Genomic DNA, 11,094 nt, shown 5'->3' with positions numbered 1-11,094 from the left:
TAAACAGAGCAACAACAAAGATGTAGTGTCTGTGCAGAACTGGGGGAAACATTCTTTAAGTAGGAGACAGTTGCGTGTGAAAGTGGGTAATAGCGTTTCATTGTTTGTCGGACATTGCGCGCAGTGTCCTCTAGAGGTCAGTGTTGGATCTAACACAGACCTCTAGACTCCGTTCTGCCAGACATTATTATTAGTACACTGTATTAGATGTCATTTGTCGCCCAGTGGCCAAATTCAAAAATTACAAAAAGTCCTCACTATGGAAATGAATAAACTAAAGACATGGTTTCACGATGACAGGTTATTTTTAAATCAGGGGGGGCGAGTGGATCACATAGATGAAAGAGTTGTACTTGTTCCTTATTGCTTAATAATTAATTCCCTGTATGTTGCAAGCGTATTCAGAGAAAAACAGCAGTCGGATGCAGCAGCTGATTTCTTTCTTTAGGTGACTATTTTGCTCATGTAAACAGGATCATAGCAAACATTAAAGTAAAAGGTGTCAATATGGCACAAGCAACATCTGCCTGCGCTCAAAATATATATACCTCATAATATGCACCAAACGTAACATAACCATTTAGCATTATCGTCCGACTTAATCTTTGTTCTTGTCCTTCCCGGTGAAGGTGTTAAAATGTTTCTTTGTGTTGTCCTTCGGTAGATGGGACAGCACACTGAAGAAACGTCAGATTCATTTCTGCTGTTCAGACGTTGCAGTGTTAACGTCGAGCCAAGGTCAGTTCTGCATCAGGTTTGTTTACAAACCTGGTTTAGAATCTGTGTGTTGCTGCAACTTACAGGTCCGAGCGATGCACTTCAGTGGGCTGACAAGATAATGAATCGAAGCATTTAGTGCAGATGTCAATTACACGCAACTGCTTCAATCTGAGTCAGAAGCTCTTTCAGGTGTTCGATGGTCCACTTTGCAGCCATTTGTTCACTACTTGACAGAGCAGCTGAGGGCCAATGCTGGGGTTTCTTACATGAATGAAATGGGAAAAATCATGGCTGTGATTGAGTAGCTGATTTTGCTGCTGCTAGATTGTACACTACAGTTACTGGCAGTGGATGGAGTGAAGGGTCAGTGAAGGCACCACCAATGACCTGAAGTGGAGAAGCAGCTTCACCACATAGGCGGTGAAAAAAAGCAATTCACTCCTCCTCATGTCATTTTGAGATGGTGTTTCAGGCTGGGATAATATAGCTCAACTCAAGTTGGAGGGACTGGGAGACAGTTGGATGAGGAGGCAGGGGATTGGGAATGGAAATTAACGTAGAAAAATAACTTTTAGAAAACGTCTCGAATGGGGAGGTACCAACATTAGATACCCACCCTGTTAAAAAAAGATCTGCTTATTGTGTTTTCCCAACCCAAGATTGCTGAGTAATAAGCAATGTTATTGCTTGGACCAGGAAACACTGTTGCCTTTTGTCATAGTTTTCTGCCCCACTTAGTATAAAATGTTTATAAGGAATGTAAGCATTTCTTTGTTTACTTAAATGTGGGTGCTGATGTGCGCCATAGGGTCCCTCTGACCTCCATCACGATCAGTCATTCCCAATTACAGGAGGCAGAGGGAGAAGGTGTCTCAGGGACACCATCATAGCAACTGGGTGCATTGCCTATAGCTACTGCAGTACCCATTCAGAGCCAGTTACAGATATTTATTCTCAACAGATCAAGAGTAGACTCATTATGGAGACACATAACTGGCAGTTCTATAGTTGCAGGACTACTTCAACAATTAAAAAAACAAACATAGGAGAAGTCGAGTGTGACAAACCCTTTGCACAAAATGGTTCTGTGAGCATGTCAGTTTCGGCTTTGTTCAATGTTGCTAGCCAGTAACCCAATTTAAAATGAATCAATATAAGTAGTCTAGAATTTGAATCATAAACATTGAATCATCCTGCAGTGACATGATAACAACCTCCCTTCGCTGAAAAAGAAAAATAAATGAATGTCAAATTCCACACTTTGTATAGGGGGTCACACCGATAGCAATTGTCCTGCCCTGTCTTGTTCCAAGTTACATTTGTGAGTCAAATAGTCAGTGTGACTTGCTTTTCTTTGTTGTTGTACAGTCAATACCTTAATTATTCATATTCATATACGCCCATTTATATGGGTGGAGGGCCAGTAACAATCAGCTCTCAGGCACGCGTCTTGCTCTCAGGCAAGACAACAAATCACACATTCATAGAAATGGAGAAAATTCAATCAACATTCTCTTCATAGAATTGCTATTTCCGCCCCTCCATGAATCTGTTTCCTGCCTGAGTCACTGACGATGGTGCAGTCGTTAAGAGGGCAGGAATGTATCATCAACAAGCAAGCCATGTTTCCTTGCAGCACTTGAACATTTTCTGTGAGCACTGGATGGTTCTGGCCACAGATTACTCTCTAGAGGAGTTTTATCCTCTGTTGTTAAACTGAAACTGCTGCTCATTGAGCACATACTTAAAAGCTAAGAACAATTTTTAAATGCAGTGCACTCTACTGGATCCATTTTGTAATGCAGGGCGCCAAGAAAATTCCACTCCCTGACTGCATTTGAGTCGCTTTTCAGACAGAAAGACAGATGACGTCATGTTTACCATCCTATGGCACTATGGACGTGCTTCCATGAATCTGTCTATTAGGTAATGATTTGACGAAAATGTTTGAATAAAACATCAATCTTGAGTGTCAATGATTCCTGATATAATAATTAATATTTATTTTAAATTATATTATTTAAAAAAGTAACAGTAACAGCATAACATAATCACCATAGTCACTGCTTTGTTTGAATGCCTCTCGATCCATTTACATGATGCTTTTATCCAAAACAGCGCACGCTGCAGCAAGAACTTTGGCTCCACCAGAAGACCAGGGATTGCAGAACTACTTCAGATTTAAGCTTGGCAACCTGAGGTGAGTCAAGAAGATCAGAAATTCACAGGGAGAAGAAATGAGTGGACATCTAGTGGGACACCATTAAGTGTAGCAAAGTTGGCTCGGCTGGGTGCATTGCCTGGCGTGGTGGCCCATGAGATGATGGAGGGATGGATTTTCAATGCACAGAAGGACTTGTTCATGAGCTCCTTTTATGTTTTTGAGCTCCTTCTGTTCCAAAGGTTTAGTGGAGAAAGGAACAAAGAAAAATCGACTTAGGTTCTTCTGAATTTTCCAACAGCAGTTGTGATATTCGGGTGATGAAATGAAGACAACTGTTTGCGGGGTGATTCTTCTTTATTCGCTGAAAGACTAGGACAACTCACTCACCATGTTGGCCAACAAAAAACTTTTCCTAGTTATCCCAGTTATTATCCCAGTATCACCCACAGGGGCATCCACAATCTATAACAGCAGTCATCTCTCACAGCCCGTCATCCTCCGCTACAAAGCACTGCCATAGAGAGCAAATGTTGTGCGTACACGTGAGCTTTATTCATTTCATTTATTATGTCGTGATTCAAATTGTATGAACGTGCAGGAGCGCAGTGAATGTCAGTGAGGGTTCAAAGCAATTTTATAGGGTTAGCCCGGGAGCCAAACAAATGCTCATGAATGTAAATGAAGATTATGGAAATAGTTTTCTAGCATAAACACATGCATGCGTCTGCACTGCATATCCAATATATAGCGTTCTTTGCTGTCGACTGTGTTTGACATTTTCCACTTCCTCTATTTACATCATTTATTTGTAACCATACTCCCGATTGTTTGGTGACTGACAAGTGACCAGAGAGAATGGAATTTCATTCTGATCCTTGCTTCACCAAGTTTTATTTCTATTTGATCTTTGATAACACAAATGTTGGGAGATTTTGTGGCAATTATGAGTTTGACATGTTATGTGAAGAAATGGCTCGGGGTTCCACAGTGTCTAACCAACATCAGCCTTTATGGCAAAGGAGTTGTGGAACTGCCTGTCACAAGCCTTACAGAAGAATACAAGTGTGCCAAAGTGAGACTCCAGATGACCTTAAAGGACTCCAAAGATCCAGCTGTCAGCACTACTGCACCACTGTTGGCAACCGGAAGAAAATGGACAACAACCAATGCTCTGCAGAACGCTGTTTCAGCCTTGAGACACAATGACATCTTGGGCCATGTCCAGCCAATAAGAGGAGGGTTTGGTCTGGCAGAAAATAGTCCAACCTGGCACAAGGCTTCCATGGCAGAAAGGAGGAAAATGGTGGTCGAGGAAGTACGCCGTCAGGAGGAGGTTGCTAGAAGCGCAAAGGTTGTCTCTCTTGCAAAGCAGGGGCAATGGATGAACTGGGAAGGTATTGAGAGAAGAAAGCTCAGCTGGAAGGAGCTCTGGGAGATGGAGGGAAACAACTTGAGTTTCATCATTAGGGTTACCTATGATGTACTACCATCGCAAAAAAATCTCCGTCAGTGGTACGGTGAGGACCCACCCTGTGCCCTTAGCCCATCCCATGCGACTCTCAAACACATCCTGACTGGTTGCAAGACCAGAGGCACAATCAGGTCCTGAGGTGTCTGGCAGCAGTAATAGAGGACAAGAGAAATAAAGTCAACTCCTTGCCCCAGACAGCAACCAACCCTACCATGGCAGTTTCATTTGTCCGAGAGGGTCAGTTAAAGCCTAACCATCCTCCCGCCACACTCACATCTGGACGAGATTGGAAATTGTTAGTTGACATTGGGCAGCAACTAATATTATAATGCATACTAACTTCAACGTTCAAGGGGTTTTCAACCTGAGCAGGAGACACTCTGCTAGTGATTCTCCACTTGGCTTGAAGTGACTTCACTCAGTTCAACCCAGTGCTTCACCGTAGCTCTGTGCCACTACTGTCCACAATGTATGATCCAGGTGCAAAGTTTTCCTGTATCACAAGTGCTGGCGACCGTCTTGTACACAAACTTCATCTCCAGGGAACAACAGCAGCCTGTCATTTCTCCAGAAGCTTCTGCGCACCTCACAATGCTTGGAATGTCATGTCAACTGACTTGAGCTTTCAGTACTTCAATAAACGTGCAACTTTCTTGAGCCAGTCAACTTTGAAGAATAGTCCACAAGTACTGTATAATATTTCCCTTCATATTCAAACACATCTGACGCAACTTGTTCAAATGGGTTTGATGGGGTTTCTGTTGGTTTAAGAGGCAACCTTGGGAGCCTGTTTTGGAAGTGTGCATTTATTGCAGTTTCTAACCACCTCTTCTATTTCTGCACTCGTGCCTGGTCAGTAGAGCGCTTTGCATTGTTTGTGGCACTACAATGTACAGCGCTTTGTACACTACTCACTCACAAACTGTAAGGTGACTTCTTGAGTTCTAGTAAGGCTGAGGAGCAACGGCAACATCTCTGGTTGCATCTGGCCAACCTATTCTGATTGTGTTCTGGAGGGTGCTGAGCTTGTGAAAGTGTACCTGCTGGTCTTCTGTATTTGACAACTAAGTCATACCTCTGCAGCCGCAAACACATCCTCTGAATACGCATGGGATTTGTGACTAGTGTTTTCTTGAAAATGTCTTCAACAAGTTTGTGGTCATTGTAGACTATGACCTGCCTGCCAAAGACGTAATGATCAAACTTTGTGCATGCATGCACAATAGAAAGCATTTCCTTTGTGCATGCATGTTTCAGCATCTGTTAGTGACCTGGAGGAGGATGCAACTGGCTGGTCATTCTGCAGCAACACAGCTCCTAATCCACTGCTACGTGCATCACAAAATATTTCAACTGGTTCTGCTGGATCGTAGTACATGAGGACGGGTGGACGCACAGATCCTTCAGTTTGTCAAATGATTTTTGTTGTGCAGGCTACCATGAAAATTCCATGCTGCTTTTGAGAAGCTGCCATAGGGATGCATCTTCCTCACTGAGGATTGGAATGAACTTCTCGGGCGCATGTCACTACAGATGGCAGCCTGATTCATCTAGACCTTCCCACCTTCCCAGCGATGACTCTTCATCCAATTCAATCTGGAGATATCCAGATTTGGCATCCAGGACTGGAAAAAAAAACACTTGCCTTCGGCCTGGTTGGCACTATCTCATGGACTGTGTGCATCGGGTAGCACGAGTAACAGCAACCATGGAGCTTATCCATTCTATCGGTTGCTCAACTTTGGTGATGTAGCCATTCTTTTCCATCTCTTCATGTTTTTCTATTATCTTTTCTTTGAGTGCAGCAGGTTGCCTGTCTAGTCATATGGTTTTTGCAGTGAACTACTAAATCCACTGCAGCAATAGGTTCCACTTCATGGTTGGAATATATGTGCAGCCTTATTTTGGAGCATTATAGCTCTCCTTGGTTATAAAGTCACTAGCAACTGCTCAACTTCAGTGTGTTACACTTTGCGCCTGTGTCTATCCTCATTCTTTGGAAGCATATGAACACACACCGTCTTATCCTCAGCATTAACATTGTGAGCAGGTTGTAAGCCGTATAATTTTAGAATATTTTCCTCAGTGTTCTTTTTCAGTTGCTTTCACACTTGCTCGCGCTGTTGCACTTTGGGCTGTTCACTTGCAACACACTGCCATCCAGTGGTTTGGTGCATGTTGAGGCTTTTCCCTTTCCTCAATTTCCTTTGTTCCACTTAGTGGTTCCACAGTTTGTTTTCATGTTCTGATGTGCTGACTTTGGTCCAGTTGCATAATGAATCCTTTGATTTGGAATTAATCTTTTTTGTTTAGCAGACACTGTTGATACTTGAGATACTTGTGTTTCATTTTCTGTGACTATTGGCCTTTGTTTCTGTGACATTTCAAATTGTCGTGGAATTTCTAAAGCATTGGCTAATGTCAGCAGCTCTCCTTTGTCCAGCAGCCTCTGTTGTACACCTTTCTCATGACAATTATTGCATTAAGAATAGTTTCAGGGCTTTTACGAGGTGATCAAAACTCTCACTGGCGCCTTGTTTCCTCTGCTTGAAGCGATGATGAGCAGCCCTCTTGTTCTTATGTGGTTTGATACAGTTTCCAAAGGAATCTGACAGGATCTTCTTTCTCACCTTCAGCCCAGTTTAAGGTCTTGTACACTTCTCTGCCTTGTTCGCCAATCCACGTACCAAGCCAGCCTGCTTTCTGCGTGGCTCTGATAGCGCTCCATAAAATATTGTACAAAGGTGGAGTGACTTCAGAATCTGTGGAACTCTTTGAACAAATCCGCAGCATCCCACTCAGTCCTCAGGTGCTCAAGGTTAAGAGTTGCCATATCTCCAGTTCACTGTCTGTGCTCGACAGGATTCTGTCATCATGTAATGTTCAGTTCAATAAGAGAGTAGAACCATTAGATTTCTTTCTTTGCTTTCTTCCTCGCATGCACAATAATATGGCTCAGACAAAACACAAGCTGCTACATCAAGCTGGCACAGATTTATGAGAACATATATGACAGATCCGTTTGGAAGAAGTGGATCCCCATTACCTGAGGCTGGTTGTTGAGGTAGACTCCCGGATTCAGAAGCACTGTGTTGCAGACAGTCCCAGCAATATAAGGGGCACCTAATCTCTTCATGTTGCTCAGGTTCCCACTGAAATAATGCCAAGCCTCATCCTGAGAGAAGAGCAGCGTATTGTCCCCTCAAAGTCATGACAGCACTGGATCTCAGTTGTAGCTACAGCGATTCTTACTGTAGATGTATTACGTTATGCCAGTATTTGATCTTGGCATAGCATGACCAAGAAAGGAGCAGCTCACTTTCCTTGGCTCACCGTCACATACTTTTAATAATAAAATTCACCCATGCAGTGGAAGGTGGCGTTACATCAGATTCCAGATCATGGAATCACATGGTCCCTTGCAGCATTAAACACCTTCCAATTACTGCGTTTTCCACGACTTTGTGATGTGGCCTGATGCTTTTGATTCTTCAGCGGCCTTTCCGTCTTTGGAGACACATTTACGTTGGGTCACGCTCCACGTCTTAACACATCTTGCGCACGAAAGATGCCTGCCTAAAGGCTTTCAAATATCTGTGTGAAAATTGTGAGTAGCGCACGCAGCATCAAAAAGATACAAAAGACCCTCCAGGTGAGGCGCCGTGGGAAACTGTCTTCAACAGGCTAGTTATGGCTCTGTGAAAGGTCTGTACTATAGCCAATACAGAATTCCATTCCTCTTCTGACAATCTTTTGACCTCAGTATCTGTTTCGGTCTCAAATGTACGTTGACCTGCCGAACTGTGCACTGTTGTGATGAAAGCTTCTGAGAAGACTCTTCCCCATTTCATTGAGCAATTCCTGAAATGTCCGTCTCTGTACCTACTTAGTGTCAGTCGATTGCTATGTTCATTCTTATTTTCTAAAGAAAAACCCCTCAACCTTTCACCACAAAATCGTTTGCCTCTCCTTGTGTGTGTATGCGTATGATGGCAGTACTGTATCCTAGCAACTCACTAACATGGGCAGGTCTGATGCATCCATCAGGTGGCAGAACCACATGTGGACTGGTGAGTGTCGTCAAGATGTTTTTTTTGTGTTAGTTTGTTGGTTGTTTTTTTTGCCAGACAAAGCCAGCCTGGATTGTCCCAACTGGGTTGTCACTTATTGGTTGAAATATTGGATAATCTGTTCTTTTGTTTTGAGATGAATTGCTCACACAGTGCAATGGCCATCATAAAGTATTTCAAATCCACTTCATCAATCATATTATTGCCTTTTTCTTCTCGGCCCTCAAGCTCTCTTTATTTTTGGATTTGAACTCCTGGCATGGGCCTATTTCAAAGGCGTTTTTCAGAGCAGCTTGTATGAGTTTCTGAAGGAAGCGAACCCAAAGTCGCAGTGTGTTTCAGACTCTCATTTTAGATGAACCTTGCACCACGTTTGTATTTGTGTCAAAACGGCAGGGCGACAGTAGAGGGGGGAACCTTCCTGAGCTAAAGGGATGAGTTTGTTAGTCTTTTGATGTTACATTTCAGTCCAAATGATCATACAAGATCCCTCTCTGGACAGATGGAACTCTCTCCCTGCATGGCAGTAGACTGTTGTCGCTGTCCTGTCAGCTGAACATCCTGTTAATACAACTGCAAGAATAGCATTTTTCTTTCAGATGATGAGAGCAAATAGTTGATCAGAAATGTCATCATTCCACTACCACGCTCTCATCTGCCTTTTGTTTTCTCCACTGACATCAAACAGCACGAGTGAAGGGAAAGCTGTAGCTCCTCAGCATTGTTTATTTATCACCCGACTGTTGTCTAATGCGGACGGCTGATGGTGTGTTTTTGCCATCAGTGGAAAGAGTAGCAACTTGTATACATCAACATTGTGTAAAAATAAGAGCTTGAAACTTAAAAACATGAAATATTATTGCATATTCATTGGTACAACTGGTATTGTCCCAGTAATGTTAGACACTTTTAAAAGGCCAATTTTTATACTAAATTGCATCATACATTCGTTCTTTTTTTTTTTCAGTTTTAAAATTCATTCTTCCCACTTGTTTAAAGCCACTTTGTCTTTGTCATGTGTGATATCATTTCACTTTATCCACTTTATCAGATGATCAGATGTATGATCATAATCATTTCAAGCAGCACTGACCCAGTGAGCCAAAGTCCATCTGGTTCTGGGGAAACCTACAAAGATAGGTGGCTGAAATGTGAGGAGACACTTTCAGTTTTACACAGAACACACATTTCAAGTTAGCACATCAGTCACTTATCTAGCTCACGTCAACAGACAGCATTACAGTCAGGTATGAGGTGCTTAAAACATGAACGGTGTTACTGAATGCTAGTGGATAAAAACATTTTTTCATCTCAGTAGAGCTTTCAAGGCCTCACATTGTCGAATAGTAGATCTGGTTACTAAAAACTCTGCTGTGTTTGAACCATTTCAACAATTTGCTCAAGATATTAAACATTACCTAATACCGATCAACAGAAGCAGCCTCTTTTGATTCTGTTCACTGGCATTCAAATATCATGAGCTAATACAAGATGTGCTTCTATCAAAGCCCTATTCATAGTCCACATTTCAGATGATTTTAGTGTCGTTGGGATCTGAATTTGAACCCAGAAATCTCTCTTTGGTCGGAGCTGCTTCTCTGACTGAGCTGATTGCTAACAATGACATGCCAAATGCTTAGATAGGTATTGAATTATATCAATATAAATGTTGAACAATAGTGTTTGGTTCAAATTATTTTAATTTAAAGTCAGTTTATTAAAATATCAGTTATTAAAAATCAAATTGAAACTGCTACTGATAAAAGATAAGGTTAAAATGTTGATGGATTATTTTACGAAAATGTTATTAATGAGTAAATATCACCTCTCAGAAAAAGATTATCAAGCAACGTTATTAGGGCTGTTAGGGGTGCAAGGTTGCGCTTGTGGGCGTCAACGCGGTCAATGGGGGCCTCTAGTGGCCAAATTTGAGAGGTGCGTAGTTATGCATTCAAATGCTAAATTTAAATTACTCATGAAATTATAATCACGTTATAACAGGTTGATATTTAGTCCTGTGCAACGAGACACAGCTGCTTCTTTTGCAGGTTCATCAGATGAGAGCCACTTGACATTTATGAGATAACTGTTAAGAGAATGCAAATAACAAAAAATGTACAGAATTATTTCATTTCCACATCTTTTTATTTATTTGTCTAGAAGTGAGGTTAAATGTGGAGGCCCAGACTGGTGGCCAGAGAGACACTCTCGTTCACCCATCATCACAGAAGGGCATGGCCCCACTGTTATGATACTCAGATTCTAAAAATGTATCAGTGTGAATTCTTTCTCTGTGGACATCCGTGTTGCATCTGAGACCATGTTTGATGGAAGTTTGGTGTGTTCAGAAGCAAGTCTCAAATGTGAGGATTGTGAATCAATCTGAGGATTGGAACAACAGCGAGAAACTACAGTCTCACACACCTCTCTTGGAATCCTCAACTGAAGATGTGAGCACTGGTAACATACATGCAGCTGTAAATCAGGACCATCTTTTACAGTGACACCATGAAATGGCTTTAAGTGTAACAGTTTTAAGAGCAAAAATAAATTGTCCATTCATTAGACCAGTCATTCATAAAAGAATGACTGTTACACTGAATATTTTCCACGTCACATGCCGGGTGGAATTAATTGTTTTTTTTTTTCCTTTTTCAAAAAGTGTGTGT

Source organism: Synchiropus splendidus, chromosome 10, assembly GCF_027744825.2.
Source record: "Synchiropus splendidus isolate RoL2022-P1 chromosome 10, RoL_Sspl_1.0, whole genome shotgun sequence".
Lineage (NCBI taxonomy): Eukaryota > Metazoa > Chordata > Actinopteri > Syngnathiformes > Callionymidae > Synchiropus > Synchiropus splendidus.
The sequence above is the reverse complement of the archived record's forward strand: the minus strand, read 5'-3'. Positions refer to the sequence as shown.